General features: G+C 51.3%; 1 pseudogene; it reads right to left on the bottom strand.

Annotated features, from left to right (window-relative positions):
• LOC120917474 overlaps positions 1–17,139 on the bottom strand; it is a 1,233,721-nt pseudogene that overhangs the window by 739,000 nt on the left and 477,582 nt on the right.

Raw genomic sequence — 17,139 nt, 5'->3', positions numbered from 1 at the left:
TTTAAAGTGTTATTAAACCCACAACAGTAAAATCTGTCTGTATATGCTTGTTATACTCACAGTGGAACTTAAAGTGGAACAGCAGTCTGCTCACATAATTTGTAATAAAAACATATTTTCCATTCTGAAGCTTCCCTCCAACCACTTTGCATATTATTTTATATATACTGGGGTAGATTCAAGTAGATTTGCCCATTAATTACACCTGTGCAGCTCAGCTCAATTTCTCTGCGCCGGCGCAATTGGGCGAGATTGCCACCTGATTCAGGACGCCTTTTGTGTGTAAATTTGCGCCTGTGTAAGCCAAAATTGAGGGCGCAAGCCAGCGCAAGTGAAAGTGGGTGTGCCCCTATGCAAATGATGGTCTGTCCGCTCAGCAGTGGCTTGCGCCCGGCGCACGCATGCGCAGATCGAACGCTCCCGTGTGCGCATGCGTGCAACTGCGCCTGTCCTACTTCCTGGGCTACGCCGGCCCACCTGCTTGCACTGAGCAAATAAATAGGGGCAGGTCCTGTGCAAAATTACATCCTGCTTTTTCCCCCCCCCCCCCCCCCCCCTGAGCAAGGTAATTTTGCCCTTTATTTGAGATGGCACCTCCTCGTAGGAAAAAAAAAAAGAAAAAACAATTTCAATCTCTCTGAGATGGAGATAATGCTGGCGGCACTCACTCGCCATACTACTGTGCTGTATGGTGTCCAGCGGAAGAATACCACCACAGCCCAAAGTAGGGCAATCTTTGATGCCATCACTTTAGACGTGAATGCGCTGGGCAATGAGGAGAGGACCTGGGACGAGATCCAGAAGAAATTAAACGATATGCGGCGTCGGGTCCGGGACAAAATGGTCTTAATACGCAAGCATACCAGGGGCACGGGAGGAGGACCAGCCTGCCCTTTACGTTTAAATGCGGAGGAGGAGGTGATTGCCCAAAGTTTTGCGCTGGAGCAGGTGGAGGGAGTCCCAGGTTATGATTCCACTGTTGGGGACTTGGGGACAGGTAAGTGTGTTTTATGTCATATTTGCTGTGTATCATAGGAGGGGGTAGAAGGGAACATGTGAGGGGGTAGAAGGGAACATGTAACAAGTGTGTTTTATCTCATATTTGCTGTGTATCATGGGAGGGGGTAGAAGGGAACATGTGAGGGGGTAGAAGGGAACATGTAACATGTGTGTTTTATCTCATATTTGCTGTGTATCATGGGAGGGGGTAGAAGGGAACATGTGAGGGGGTAGAAGGGAACATGTAACAAGTGTGTTTTATCTCATATTTGCTGTGTATCATGGGAGGGGGTAGAAGGGAACATGTGAGGGGGTAGAAGGGAACATGTAACAAGTGTGTTTTATCTCATATTTGCTGTGTATCATGGGAGGGTGTAGAAGGGAACATGTGAGAAGTGTGTTGCTCCAGCAACATGTGTTTTTTTGTGTCATCCACAGATGTTGAGGATGAAGCTGGGCCGTCGTCGGCTGCAGGGCGACCCACGCCATCCCCACATCCTCAGGTGGTCCAGTCAACCCCCATGGAGATCCTGGCCATGTTGGTGGAGGAGTAGACCACCCATAAGCCATCTATGGAGGAGGAAGTGGTGGAGGAGTCTATTGACCTCCAACAGGAGGCCTCTATATACCTCCAGGAGGGTCCCACCATCCCTGACCTCCCCACCACTCCCTGACCATAACGTCCTCCCCCTCCAGGGCAAGCCCCTCCAGTGTCCCTCCCACCATTGTCCCTCCCACCATTGTCGCCCCCCTCCAGTGTCCCTCCCACCAGTGTGACCCCCCTCCCCTTCTTCTCCCTCAGGACGTGCCCCAGCCTCTCCTCCCACTAAGGCTCTTTCCAAAACGAGGGGTGTACCCTCCGGCCTCCGAGAAGGGCTGCAGGAGGAACAGGCCCGGCAGACCCGCCATATAGGGGCCATGGTGGGAGATTTGAGGCGGGTGGCGGACAGTCTGGAATCCTCCTCCTCCTCTGTGCAGCAGGCCCTCACCCTGCATGCTGACCTGGGGAAAAGAGACACAGTGAGCCTAGAGGAAGTCAGCGCGAACTGTGTAGCCATGGCCACCTGTATGGTGGAGCAGCAGGACGCCACCGCTTTGCTCACAGCGGAGGTGAGCAGGTTGGCAGGGGCGGTGGAGGCCAACACTGATGCTGGAGGGGAGACGAGGGGAGACGAAACCGGCGGCAACAGAGGAACACTACCACCCGGCAGCTGCGGATGTTGGCACAAACCAACAGTGTGCTCACCCGCCTGGCCAACGCCATGGAGGGCAGGCAGGCACCACCTGCCAGGAGTGAGGAAGTAGGGGATGCTGCTCCTCCCACCCCTCCATCCCCACCCCATGCTCCATCCCCACCCCAGGCTCCACCACGCCGACTGAGGAGTCAGAGCCGGGGCACCCTTGGCACCAGGATGTCGAAAAAATTTTTTTTCCTGTGCCTTTTTTTTTTTTTTTTACATATCCCTTGGTGCTCAGATAAGGAGCTTTTTCTATTTAGTTTGATTATGCTCATATTATTATTTTTTTTTGATATTTATTTTTTGCTCAGATTATGAGCTTTTCTATAGTTATTTAATGCTCAAAGTTTGACCTTTTATTTTATTTTGTAGTCCCTACACACGGTGAGGAGTGTATACTACAGAATGCCCTGGCATAAAGGGAACCTAGGCAGAGGGGACACATGACTGGGGGAACGCTGAGGAGGTTGCTCCAGGAAGAGGAAGTGAGGTGGGTTAGAAGTTGGTAAGGGGGGTGGGGCTGGCTACACGAGGCAGCTCTCTATAAGTGCAGAGGGGGGTGGAGCTAGGCATTCGGCGCCAAGGACAGGAAGGGGTAACACACAGATTGTTTTTTCTCTGTGCTGTTACCTCTTCAATGGATCAATTAAATGGCCTGCTCAAGCAGCTGCGTTCTGCAGTGCTGGAACATGGGCCTCAGTGGTATGCTGAGCAGCTGGCTGGATTGCTGCCTGGTGTGGGAGCAGGTATGTCCAGCGCCCCCCCCGCCCCCTGCCGCATGCGTCGATCTCGTCCACCGGCTTGGTACAGCCCTGAGGGCCCCTCCAGCGGGGATCGACGGGGGGGAGCCCAGTATCAGACCCCAAGGGATCGAGGAAGAGGCCGGTGGAGGCCGCCAGCGGGGCCACGGGGAGGACGCCTGGGACTAAGAGGGCTGCGGCGCGGAGGGTGGCTTCTCCCTCCCCCTCTAGGATGGTCGCGGTTGGAGCGGTAGGACAGGCGGGCACATCTGCCCAGCAGGGGGCTACCCGACCCGGGAGAGCTACAGGAGCGGCTGGGGGCTCTGTGACCAGGACGGCCATGGCCAGCGTGGGAGGAAGCGGAGGTCCAGGGGGGTCTGGTGGCGTCGGTTCGGGAGCGGTTGCTGCTGGCGTGCAGGGGGCCCTGCGTGGGAGAGCTGAAGGAGTAGTGCTGCCTGGTCCGGGAGGTCCTGGGGCTTCATCTGATGGCGGGCCCTCGGCCTTGATCGTGCAGCCGGCGTCCCCTGGGTTGCAGGGGGACCTACGGTCGGAAGGAGAACTGTCCGATTCAGACTTGGACGGTCCAGGAGCGGTGGCGGGCCCGTCGGGCCTTCAACGTGGACCCGGAGTGGCGGCTGGTCGGTCGGTTTCCCCTGGGCAGCCCGGTAAGTCACCTTTGGTTGTTTCTGCTGTTCTTTCTCCTGTTTCCATGTTGTCTGCTTCATCCCCCCCCACCCCCCCACTCCTTCCTCCCCCTCCTTTCCCAACCTCCTTCCATTCCTTCACCGTCTCCCTTGTTGTCTGCTCCTGATTCTTTGTTGGGGGGTGGGCATGTGGCTTTATTGGGGGATGGGCCGGGCATGTCGGTAGGGGGGGTGCTCTCAATTTGGGTGCAGTTCGCATGCAGCAGCTGTTCGCTTCCATGTTGCAAGGTTGCAGGGACTTAGCGAGTGGGGGGGCAGGGTTGCCCCTCCCATCCACTTCGGTGGCTCCGGTGGCGGCTTGGCTGCCTACTAATCCTTTAACTGTTTCTGCGGGGTCGGCGATTGGGGTGACGCCAGCGGTGGGAGGTACTTCGCAGGTGGTTGGGGTGGGTCATGTGCCGCCCCCCGGTGGTTTCGGTGGCGAACCCCGGGGGTGCGGTGACGAGCGTGGTTCCCCCGGTAGCGGGGGGTGCTGCTCAAGTTAGTGCAACTGTTCAAGGGGTCCCCCCTCCCTCTGTGGCCGTGGGGGCTGGGGTGGCAAGTGTTGTTCCTCCCACATTGCCGGCAGCTTCTCCGGCAAGTACGGGGAGTGGTGCGTCGTCAGGATTGGTGGCAGACGGGGTGCGTTTGGCCGACGCGGCCAGGTGCGAGATGTATGTTTGTTACGAAGCACCCCTGGGATCTCACTTGAAGCTGGAGGTGAAGGAGAGGATGTGGAAAAGGGAGTTTGTGGAGATATTCTCGTTGCTTCCTTTGGAGAAGTTCAACCTGGATAAGATGAAGCCGGACGAGAGTAAAAAGGACGAGGAGGAGAAGCGGCGGTACCGGCTTATTCCGCGTACGTTTGCCAATTGGGCGCAGGCTTTTTATATCCTTGCTAGCGTTATTGGGGAGAAGGCGTCGGAAAATTGGTTTGTTTTGCTACATTGATGCCATTAGCGAAGCTCAGAGGGTTTATGGGGGGGGATGCTTGGCTGCGTTATGACGAGCAGTTCAGGCAGCGAAAGGCGCTGAGACCATCTTTGAGATGGGATCAGAAGGACATTGGCATGTGGATGAGGCTCATGACTCAGGCTAAGGCCGTGCCACAGCCCTTTCAGGGAGGTGCCGGGGGTGACCAAGCCTCTTCACCAACGGCATAAAAGCGCAAGGGGTTTTGCTGGCAGTTCAACGAGGGTGCCTGCAAGTTCGGGGGCTCTTGTTGTTTCCGCCACGAGTGCTCCGGATGTGAGGGGGCCCACCCCTTGTCCAAGTGCTTTAAGAAGGGAAAGAAGTTTGCTGATGCTGGAAAGAGGGAGGACGCCGGTGAAGGCAGAAAAAATGGCGCCGTACCTAAGTAGGTACCCGAACAGGGTGGCGGCGCGGACGTTATGGTTGGGCTTTACGGAGGGGTTTCTGATTCCTAGTGAATTGGACACTGTCCCCCCCATTGCGGCTAACTTGCGGTCGGCATTTGAGCATTCGGAGGTGGTGTCAGAAAAACTTAGAAAATAAGTTGGCTTGGGTAGGATGGCTGGGCCGTTCGCAGTGCCGCCGGTGGAGGATTTGGTGGTTTCACCGTTGGGCGTGGTGCCTAAGCGTGAGCCGAATCAATTTCGGGTCATTCACCATCTTTCTCACCCAAAAGGGGGATCAGTGAATGATGCCATCGATCCCGCCTTGTGCACGGTTTCATATGCATCGTTTGATGAAGCAGTGCGGTGGGTTAGGCGTTTTGGAAAAGGGGCGCTGTTGGCTAAAACTGACATTGAGTCAGCGTTTAGGTTGCTGCCAGTGCACCCGGATAGCATGCGCTTGTTGGGATGTTGTTGGGACGGTGAGTTTTTTGTGGATAGGTGTTTGCCTATGGGTTGCGCGATTTCCTGTTCGTATTTTGAGTTGTTTAGTTCGTTTTTAGAGTGGGTGGTCAAGGATTTGTCGGGGTTGGCGTCAGTGTTGCACTATTTGGATGATTTCTTGGTGATCGAGCCGCCGGACGATCGTTCGTGCCTGATTCTGCTGGCCACTATTCAGCATGTTTTCCAGGTCTTTGGGGTCCCGCTGGTGCAAGACAAGACGGAAGGGCCGGTAACTGAGTTGAAGTTTCTAGGTATCATAATTGATACTGAAAGGATGGAGTGTCGTCTCCCGGCTGACAAGTTGGCTGACCTTCGGGAGGCTGTGGCGTTGACGGTTCGTTGTCCTAAATTGAAGTTACGGGACTTGCAGTCATTGTTGGGGAAACTCAACTTTGCCTGTCGGATTATGCCTATGGGGAGAGTTTTCTGCAGACGATTGGCAATGGCCACGGCGGGGATCAAGGCCCCGCACCATTTTGTGCGGTTGGGCCGGGAGCATAGGGAGGATTTTAAGGTTTGGGACTCGTTTTTGGAGCACTACAATGGTAGGTCCTTATGGTTGGGCCGGTGGTGAAAGCGAGTGACCTGGACCTGTTTACGGATGCGGCAGGTTCTGTCGGTTTTGCTGCGTTTTACAAAGGACGTTGGTGTGCGGGGCAATGGCCTGCGGAATTGGCCGAGTCGGCGCTGATCAGGAACCTTATGCTGTTGGAATTGTTTCCCATTGTGTTGGTGGTAGAGTTGTGGGGACAGGAGTTTTGGAACCGGAGGGTTCGTTTTCATTGCGATAATTTGGGGGTGGTGCAAGCGATTACTTCTCTGACGGCATCGTCCTTGCCGGTGGTGCGGTTGTTGCGGGCGTTGGTGTTGAAATGTCTGGAGCTAAATATGTTTATCTGTGCTGTACATATCCCAGGGGTAGAGAATGAGGTGGCTGATGCACTCTCTCGTTTGCATTGGGACCGATTTCGGCGACTAGCTCCGGAGGTGGAGCAGGTCGGGGTTCCGTGCCCCATTGGCTTGTGGGACCTTGTGTTGGAAAGGTAATGGCTCTGGTTCGGCAGTCGGTGGCTGATTCTACCTGGCGGGCTTATGAGCGGGTTTGGCGTGAGTGGCGTGAGCTGGTGAGTGAACTTGGGGTTGGCTCCTCGGCTGAGGATCGGCTTCATGTTTTATTATACTTCTTGGGTAGGAAATGTGAAGGGGGTGTGTCAGTAGCGTCACTTAATGTAAAAATGGCAGGCTTGGCATTTTTGTTTCAGCTGAACGGGGTGGAGGATGTCACGAAGGCTTTTGTGGTAAAGAAGGCGTTGAGGAGTTACAGGAAAGGTCGCTCTCGACCGGATTCCAGACGGCCAGTATCGTTACATATGCTGGAAACGTTGGTGGGGGTGCTGCCTCAGGTGTGCTCTTCTGTGTTTGAGGTCCGATTGTTTCGTACGGTGTTCGTTTTGGCGTTTTTTGGTGCATTGCGGGTGGGCGAGTTGGTTAGCCCTTCGAAAACGGTACCGGGGGGGTTGCAGGTATCGGACGTGGTCTTGCAGGAGGATTCGTTAACGTTGCTGATTCGGAAGTCAAAAACTGATCGGTTGGGGAAGGGAACCCGGGGTGGTCTTGGGTAAAGTGCCTGGTCTTGGGGTTTGCCCAGTTGAAGTGCTTCGGGACTGGCTGGAGTGTCGGCCGGTGGGTTCAGGCCCATTGTTGGTTCACGATACTGGGACTCCTTTGTCTAGGTATCAATTTGGGGCAATATTTAAGCGTTGTTTAGGAGTTGGGGGGTACGTGGCAGCGGACTATTCGTCCCATTCTTTCAGGATTGGGGCTGCAACCAAAGCGTCCCGGTGGTGCTTGAGTGACAAGATCTTACAGCGGATTGGTCGCTGGGAGTCCCATCGTTTTAGACTTTATGTTCGCCCTCACTTGTTGTGAGGGGGAGGGAAGGGGCTGAAGGGGTTAATGTGTTTCTTCTAGGTACTGTCTGTGTTTCATGGTGTTCTGTGCGTTTCTTCTGGGGTGTGCAGTGTTGGGAGTTTGTGTGGTGCTGTTCTTTTCTGTTTCCATGTTCTCCCTATTCTTTTCTTGCAGGCCCCGTGTGCTTGATGTGGATTCTGGGCCACTCCTACGTTCGTTGGGGGGCTCAGAGGGTGTTGGATAGGCCAGAAGGGAGACAAGTGGGTTTTTCCAGGGCTGAAGCGACAGTCAGGTGGATTGGGTTCCCGGGCATGCTCTGGTCCAGGGTGCTGCCGGAAGTTCAGCGATACGCTCGCTTGGACCGGCCCCCGGATGTGTTGTTATTACATGTCGGGGGGAACGACCTATGTCTTCGGGCATCCCGGGACTTAATAAAAGACATCAAATGGGATTTTATGCGACTTCGGTCGTCTTTCCCGGAGACCATTGTGATTTGGTCTGACATGGTGGGGAGGTTGGCATGGAGGGGGGCTCGGTCAGTTAGCAAGATTAACAAGGCCAGGGTGAAGGTCAATAAAGCGGTGGCTAAGTTTGTGGTCCGTAATGGGGGGTTGGTGGTTCGCCATTGCGAACTGAAGGGGGATTTTGGCCTTTTCCTGAGGGGGGACGGGGTGCATTTGACCCCGGTGGGGATCGATATGTGGGTCCTGGGGCTCCAGGACGATTTGCAGTGGGCCTTAAGGCTGTGGCGGGTCGCCCACGCGTAAGGGGTCACTGGTGGGCGCCTGTGGCAGGGGTATGGGGTTCCTGAGGGTTGGTTGGTGGTGGGTGGATATATATTGGTGGTATATATCAAAGATTGTTGGTAGGGTTTGGGGCCTGTTCTCGGGTTGGGCAGTGCACCTTCCCTATCGGGTTAAGTGGGCTGTGACGGTATTAGAATGATATCCCCGTCAAGCAGTCCCTTCTCCCCATAAAAGAAAAGCACTGAATCATCCACACATAAGCCAAGGCTTAATGCTGGAACAAGACAGACTTTAATGGTTTCTTCTCAGCTTTATATACAGTACCAGGCATTAAAGCAACAATGAGATCTCCACCCCCCCTAATCACACACTAAGGCTAATTACTACAACATTCTAGACAGGTCGGCACCGGCCTATAATTATCATGTCTAATCACTGCACATTCCTTAATTAATGGCATCAAACAAACCACCTTCACACACTGAGTTTCCTAGGCAGACGTTTCGTCTCCGCATGCCGCTTGACACCTATTCACACCTCTGAGCATCAATAGGTTTTAGACAGTGTTATCACACAATTAAAGGCCTTTCAAAAGCTAGCCTTATTTAACATATTAACAGTCTTCACAGAGAGATGAGTCACACATGAAATCACCTTTTCATCTAACACACAGCATTAAACTAGCAGGGAGAGAATTAGACTGAAGCATATTTGATATTTGCATAAAAGTCCGTCACATGGGCTAGTGGTCAATCGGGCTGAACAGTGAAGGAATCGAACAAGTCTCAGAGCTGGTAGGAACACGGCTGGAGGCCAGAATACTTTGGAGATGGTGTCAGCCCATGACATAGCCTTGCTTACCTACCTTCTCTCAGGAACCTCTTACGTAAATCTTTTGAAAATGTTATTTGGGTTAAAAAGATGTTATGTTTAAATATATATATTTATTTAAAGAATTATATATATTTATTAAAAAAAAGTTATTTGATAGTTTATTTTTTGTTTACCTTTTGGAATTAATAAAGGGGCCTTTAGTGGCCATTTCATCCAGAAGGTGTTGTGTGGTCAATTTAGGTTAAGGGGTAGGTAAGTGGTGTTTAGTTAAGGGGTAATGAGCTAGGACTCTAGCAGTGCACCAGTCAAGAATGCCCCGGCGTAAAGGGAACCTAGGCAGAGGGGCCACATGACTGGGGGAACGCTGAGGAGGTTGCTCCAGGAAGAGGAAGTGAGGTGGGTTAGAAGTTGGTAAGGGGGGTGGGGCTGGCTACACGAGGCAGCTCTCTATAAGTGCAGAGGGGGGCGGAGCTAGGCATTCGGCACCAAGGACAGGAAGGGGTAACACACAGATTGTTTTTCCCTCCCTAGTGGAAGTTTGTCTGGTATGGGTATGTGTTTTTAATGTGTCTTTTTTCGTTCCAGGTGGTATTGGCAGGGGTATGGGGTTCCTGAGGGTTGGTTGGTGGTGGGTGGATATATATTGGTGGTTAGTGTTGAGCAGAATACGCCATATTCGATTTTGCGATATATCACGAATATATAGCCGAATATTCGAGAAATATTTGCTAAATTCGAATATTCGTGATATTTTATCGAAATGAAATGTTTGCGAAATTTCGCTATTGCGAATGCGAAAATGATTGCGAAATTTCGACAACTGCGGTAGGAGCACTCTGATTGGCTCAGAATATTTGTGATATTTTATCGAAATTTCGCAAAATGCGAATGCGATATTTATTGCGGAATTTCGACAACTGCTGTAGGAGCACTCTGATTGGCTCAGAATATTTGTGATATTTTATCGAAATTTCGCAAAATGCGAATGCGATATTTATTGCGGAATTTCGACAACTGCTGTAGGAGAACTCTGATTGGCTCTGATGCAAAAGAAGGGCGGAGAAAATAATCGCGCAATATTCCTATTGCCGAATAATCGCATTGCGAATTTTCAGCAATATAAAATGATCGCTTCAGCTACTCGGCCCAGGGTCTCTAATCATACCAGCAATGCTTTTAGATGTCTATGGAGATCTCTAGGATGTGATCTGTTCTAAAAATAAAATTGAAAAAATCTGAATATTCGGAATAGCGAATATTGACCGCGAAATTCGAAATATTCGCGAATACTCGAATATGCCATATTCGAGCCGAATATTCGCAATACGAATATTTGTGAGCAACACTATTGGTGGTATATATCAAACATTGTTGGTAGGGTTTGGGGCCTGTTCTCGGGTTGGGCAGGGCACCTTCCCTATCGGGTTAAGTGAGCTAGTGGTCAATCGGGCTGAACAGTGAAGGAATCTAGCAAGTTTTGGAGCTGGTAGGAACACGGCTGGAGGCCAGAATACTTTGGAGATGGTGTCAGCCCATGACATAGTTTTGCTTACCTACCTTCTCTCAGGAACCTCTTACGTAAATCTTTTGAAAATGTTATTTGGGTTAAAAAGTTGTTATGTTTAAATATATATATTTATTTAAAGAATTATATATATTTATTAAAAAAAAGATATTTGATAGTTTATTTTTTGTTTACCTTTTGGAATTAATAAAGGGGCCTTTAGTGGCCATTTCATCCAGAAGGTGTTGTGTGGTCAATTTAGGTTAAGCGGTAATGAGCTAGGACTGTCGCACCAGTCAAGTGTGACTGGTGTGTGAATGGGGGGGGGGGTGTCACTCCTGCTGGAAAAGGGGTGTCACCCTCTGCCATGTGAAAGGTGTATGAATGGACAGCAACACAATTGGAGCCTTGACGCGGCGTTGCTGCTCCCTAATACCATGGGGTATCCTTGGGTCTAATCCAATTTTTGGTGCATGTGGGGTGTGTGTGCTAGGGACCACAGTGGTGTGCACGCATGCATTCTACTTGTGACATGATTAATGTGTGTGTTTAACGTGAAAAGAGACGTTCCACGAGACCACTCCTGACTGCTCTTCCCTCAGTAGACCGGGTAGAGTTTCTTGGGGGGGGATTGTGTGGTTGGGGGGTCAGGTCATCACGTATGTCAATCTGCAGGCCCTTTCTCTCTGCAAAGTTGTGCAGAATGCAACATGCCCCGATGATCTGGCACACAAAGTTTGGGTAATACAACAGGGTAACCCCAGACTTATCCAGGCATCTGAAACGTGACTTCAGGATGCCAAATGTGCGCTCCACCACTGCACTGATACATGCGTGTGCTTCGTTATATCTTTCCTCTCCTGGGTTTTGGGGGTTCCGGAATGGGGTCATTAGATGAGGTACATATGCCGCGTCACCTTGAAGAGAAAAGACAGGAGAATGTTAGTCATGCATGTGCCCCTCGTGATGTCTGCATCATGGGGGGGGACAGTCATACCTGACACCCATGTCACTCACCAACCAGCCAGCTGTCCCCATACATGTTCTGTTCAAATTCTGTTGGGATGCTGCTCTGACGGAATATGAAGCTGTCATGGCAGGACCCGGGGTGTTTGGCACGTACGTGCCATATGAGGCCATGGGCATCCACTATGACCTGGACATTGATGGAATGCCAATGCTTCCGATTACAGTATATGTGCTCGGTCTCACGGGGGGGCTGTAGTGCCACATGGGTGCAATCAATGGCCCCCACGGTGCATGGGAATCTTGCAATTTGGTAGAAATCTGTCACTGCCCTCTGCCGCTGGACCTCCTGGGTGGGTTTGATGAAGTGGTGGGACATGCGTCTCAGGATTGCAGGGATAACCTGGTGCACACATCTGCTCATGGAGGATTGTGACATCCCAGCCACCATTCCACCTGTGCGCTGAAAAGAGCCAGTGGCCAGGAAATGCAGGGTTGCCACTACCTTGACCAGTGGCTCCACTGCATGTCCACGATGTGTCTGGCTGGTGATGTCATCATGCAGGATTGTGGCTAATTCCAGGATGACTTCAGGGCTGAATCTAAACATGCGATACACCTCCGAATCCCCCATGTCAAAGATGTTCCTGCGCACTCGGTATATCCTCTCCCGTGCCCTCCTACGAGTCGGTTCACTCAGTAGTATTGCTAGAACCATAGCTGCCCCTGGCATGTTGGCACACAGATGTGAGGTCCTGCAAGTGTGGGTGCTCTGCTTGCTCAGCTCGTCCGTAACGGTGCTGCTGTAGTGGCTCTCCAGCTGACCTGTGGATGTCTGTTGCCAAGTTGCCCCTGCTTTTATGAGGAGCAATATTGCCCTGGCCAAACAGCTTGCGCGCTTGGTGTGCAAACTGCGCCTCACACGCGCAGGTTTTTGAATCAGCGTTAGTTCCTCATTTGCATATTTGCTGAGGGAAAACAATGAGAGCGCAAGTTGCACCCTGCGCAAAAATGCGCATTACATGCACCGGGGCAGAGAAACTGCGTCCGTTGAAAAAAGCCTAATTTCAGGCTTAGCTTGTTTTCTGGGTCATCCGCATATTTGCCTGGGCACAAATCCGTACTTGCGCGGCGCATATCGCGATTGCGCCCGCGCAAGTCGTACCTGAATCCGGGCCACTGTGATTTTGTACTTGCCAAATATGCTGCAGAAATCTACGGAGTCCGGCTGCAACCATTTTAACTGTAAACAGCTGAACCTGCTGCCTGTTTACTTCCTGGATCTACGCAGAGGCACACCTCCAGCTCTGCAACTCTCATTGGCCCTCTTATGACTCTCCCCCTCCCTCCCTGGCAAACTCTCACCAGAGTGAGAGAGAGTGCTGTTTATGATGGTATAAGCCTAGGCTTTTTTTCCAGACAAGAAACAGGAAGTGGGCTGTATAGGAGTGGTGTATACACCGCTCCTAAAGCGCCCCTGCCCATTGAAATCAATGGGCAGTGCTGGCGAACCACCGGCTCTTTGCCGGCGGTTTTTAAACCTTTTTCGGCCGCTAGCGGGGGTTAAAAGCACCCCGCTAGCAGCCGAATAGCACCACAAAAATGACGGTAAACCGCCGCTAAAAATAGCAGCGTTAATTAATCTAAGCACTAAAAATGTATCTCTTAACCACTTCAGCCCCGGACCATATTGCTGGTCAATGACCGGGCCACTTTTTGCGATTCAGCACTGCATCGCTTTAACTGACACTTGCGCAGTCATGCGACGTGGCTCCCAAACAAAATTGGCGTCCTTTTTTCCCCACAAATTTTGGTGGTATTTGATCACCTCTGTGGTTTTTATTTTTTGCGCTATAAACAAAAATGGAGCGACAATTTTGGGAAAAAATGAATATATTTAACTTTTTGCTGTAATAAATATCCCCAAAAATATATACCGTTTCAAGGGAACCCCCTCCTTGTCTACCCCATCCAGGGGAATGCCCTCAAGGGCCACCCCGTTCAGATGGACACAAGCCTCTCCATCCCCCAGGAAGGCTTTGTATCCCTCCAAGAAGGGTTGGAGAGGGAGCAGGCCCGGCAGACACGCCACATGGGTGATCTAGCCTGTGACCTGCAACGTGTGGCAGACAGCCTGGCCTCCTCAGCAAAGAACCAGGCTGTTTGGGGAATACAACAGGGCCCCCCCGGACTTATCCAAGCATCGGAAACGGGACTTCAGGATGCCAAATGTGCGCTCCACCACTGCACGGGTGCGTATGTGTGCAGCATTGTATCTTCTCTCTCCTCTGGTTTGGGGATTCCGGTATGAAGTCAGGAGATGGGGCCCAAGTGCATATGCAGAGTCACCTGGAAGGGAAAAGACAGGAGGATGTTAGTCGTGCATGTGCCCCTCGTGATGTCTGCATCATGGGGTCGGACAGTCATGCCTGACACCCATGTCACTCACTAGCCAGCCAGCCAGCTGTCCCCATACATGTTCTGTTCAAATTCTGTTGGGATGCTGCTCTGACGGAATATGAAGCTGTCATGGCAGGACCCGGGGTGTTTGGCACGTACGTGCCATATGAGGCCATGGGCATCCACTATGACCTGGACATTGATGGAATGCCAATGCTTCCGATTACAGTATATGTGCTCGGTCTCACGGGGGGGCTGTAGTGCCACTCACCAACCAGCCAGCTGTCCCTGTACACGTTCTGTTCGAATTCTGTTGGGATGTTGCTTTGACGGTATATATAGCTGTCGTGGCTGGCCCCTGGGTGTTTGGCACGGACGTGCCATATGAGGCATTGGGCATCGGCTATCACCTGTACGTTGATGGAATGCCACTGCTTAAGATTGCGGTATATGTGCTCTGTTGCACAGGGGGGCCGCAGTGCCACATGTGTGCAATCAATGGCCCCGACGGTGCGTGGGAATCCGGTAATTCTGTAGAAATCCTGCATTGCCTTCTGCCGCAGATGCTCATGGGTGGGTTTGATGATGTGGTGGGACATGCGTGTGAGGATTACGGGGACAACCTGGTGCACGCATCTGCTCATGGTGGATTGTGACACCCCAGACACGACTCCACTTGTACGTTGGAAAGATCCACTGACGAGGAAATGGAGTGTTGCCAGTACCTTGACCAGTGGCTGCACTGCATGTGAGCGTTCTGTCTGGCTGGTGATTTCATCATGCAGGGCTGTGGCTAATTCCAGGATGGCATCAGGGCTGAATCTGAAGATGTGATACACCTCCGATTCCCCCATGCCAAAGACGTTCATGCGCGTTCAGTATATCCTCTCCCGTTAGGGTGACCACGTGTCCCGGATTGCCCGGGACAGTCCCGCATTTTGCAGGTCTGTCCCAGGTCCCGGGCACCTTCATTCCAGGACAATACAGTGTCCCGGAATGAAGCTGACAAAGCCACCCCCCCTCCCCTCTATCTATTGCCCCCCAAAAAGGTCACCACATCGCCGCTTTACTCACCCACAGCACTTGTCCTAGCCGGGTATGTCTGGAGAGGCACAATCCCCGCCCCCTTCTTGTGATTGGAGAAATCATAAACCCCAACTCTTGTGTCTAATCACAGCAGGGCAGTGTAAAGCGAGTGTTGGAACAAGGTAAAACGGTCTGGGCCAGTCAGGACAAGTGCTGTCAGTGAGTAAAGTGGCAATGCCACTTTTGGGGCCGTGATCAGTTCTTCTGGGTAGAGTGTGCATCCGCTGCCCCAGCTGTACTGTGATTCATTACAGCACAAGCTGATTTTTGGGAAGGGTGTCCCTGAATGGCCGTTTGGGAATGTGGTCACCCTATCTCCCGTGCCCTCCTCCGTGCCTGTGGACGCAGTAGTGCTATGACCATGGCTGCCCCTGGCATGTTGGCATACAGATGTGTTGTCCTGCAAGTGTGGTTGCTCAGCTCGTCCGTAACGGTGCTGCTGCAGCTGCTCTCCAGCTGACCTGTGCACGTCTGTTGCTGAGTTACACCTGAGTTACACCTGAGTTACACCTGCTTTATGGGGAATAACTTTACGCCGGACGTACAACTTACGCGCACATCGCGTAGCCTGCGTCGGGCGCATGTACGTTCGTAAATCGCCGTATCTCCCTCATTTGCATATTTGAATACAAAATCAATGGGAGCGCCACATGCGTCCAGCGTAAATATGCGCCCACGCTACGCCGGCGTAGACAAGTTACGTCGGTGGGATGAAGCCTGTTTTTAGGCGTATCTTAGTTTGTGGGTCAGGCGCATAGATATGACGGCGCATATTTGCACTTACGTCGGCCCAAGTGCTTTGTGGATCCGGGTATATATATATATATATATATATATATATATATATATATATATATATATATATATATATATACACTGTGTATATATATATTTTATATGCGTTGATTTTGCCCTTGGTGCTTTATTATTTGGGAACACCTGAAGTTCTTCACACATTTTTGCGCTCACTTTTATAGTATGGAGTCAAGGTTATTTCCCTAGCCCCGCAATTTAGATTCTAAAGCCGTGTACTCATCATCGGATTTCTGATGGAATCAAATCTGATGGATTTTTTCGACGGACATCCGATGAAGCTGACTTTCATCAGTCTTGCATATTCCGACCGCGCCAAAACGCGGTGACGTAAAACACTACGACGAGCAGGAAAAAAAATAAAGTTCAATGCTTCCGAGCATGCGTTGACTTGATTCTGAGCATGCATGGATTTTTCTCCGATGGAGTTCCACACAGACGATAGGAAAAATTTAAAACATGATGGCCCGGATTCACATACATTGGTGCATATTTATGCCGGCGTAGCTTATCGAATATATGCTACGCCGACGCAGCCCACAGAGGCAAGCACATTATTCACAAAGCACTCGCCCCAGTCGCTGTTTAAGATGGGTTTCCTCAGCGTAAGCCAGCGTAGATGGAAGTGGGCGTGAGCCATGCTAATGAGGCGTGACCCCATGTAAATGAAGGACTGAGCGTCATAAATTTACGAATAACGTACGGCACATGCGCTGCCCCGTGGACGCATCCCAGTGCGCATGCTCAGAATCACGTCGAAACAACTGCCTAAGATATGTCGAATCACTGCCTACGACGGCTGTGTTCCCTGGTCCATACTTTTGCATGACTTGCGCCTCCTATATGGGGAATAACTTTACGCCGGACGTAGGACTTACACAAAGCGCGTATATTATGCGCCGGGCGCAAGTACGTTCGTGAATCGGCGTATCTCCCTCATTTGCATAGGTGAATAGAAAATCAATGGGAGTACCACTTGCGGCCAGCGTAAATATGCGCCAACGATACGCCGGCATAGGAAAGTTACGTCGGTTGGATGAAGCCTATTTTCAGGCGTATCTAGTTTTGTGGGCACGGCACACAGATACGACGGCGCATACTTACACTTACGCGGCGTATCTCGAGATACGTCGGCGTAAGTGTTTTGTGAATCCGGGCCGATGTCTTTTTTTACACCGATGGAAAAAAGACTGAGGCCCACACACGATCGGTTTGTCCGATGAAAACAGTACATCGGTCTTTTTTCATCAGACAAACTGATCGTGTGTACACGGCTTAAGACTTTCTCACTCTATCTAAAAAAATAAAAATAGCTAAAGTTGGAAGGAGTTGAAAGAATTGTACCACAATCATACTTTTT

Source organism: Rana temporaria, chromosome 11 (assembly GCF_905171775.1).
Source record: "Rana temporaria chromosome 11, aRanTem1.1, whole genome shotgun sequence".
Classification (NCBI taxonomy): Eukaryota; Metazoa; Chordata; class Amphibia; order Anura; family Ranidae; genus Rana; species Rana temporaria.
Note: the sequence above shows the minus strand (reverse complement) of the source record. Positions and strands in the feature narration are given on the sequence as shown.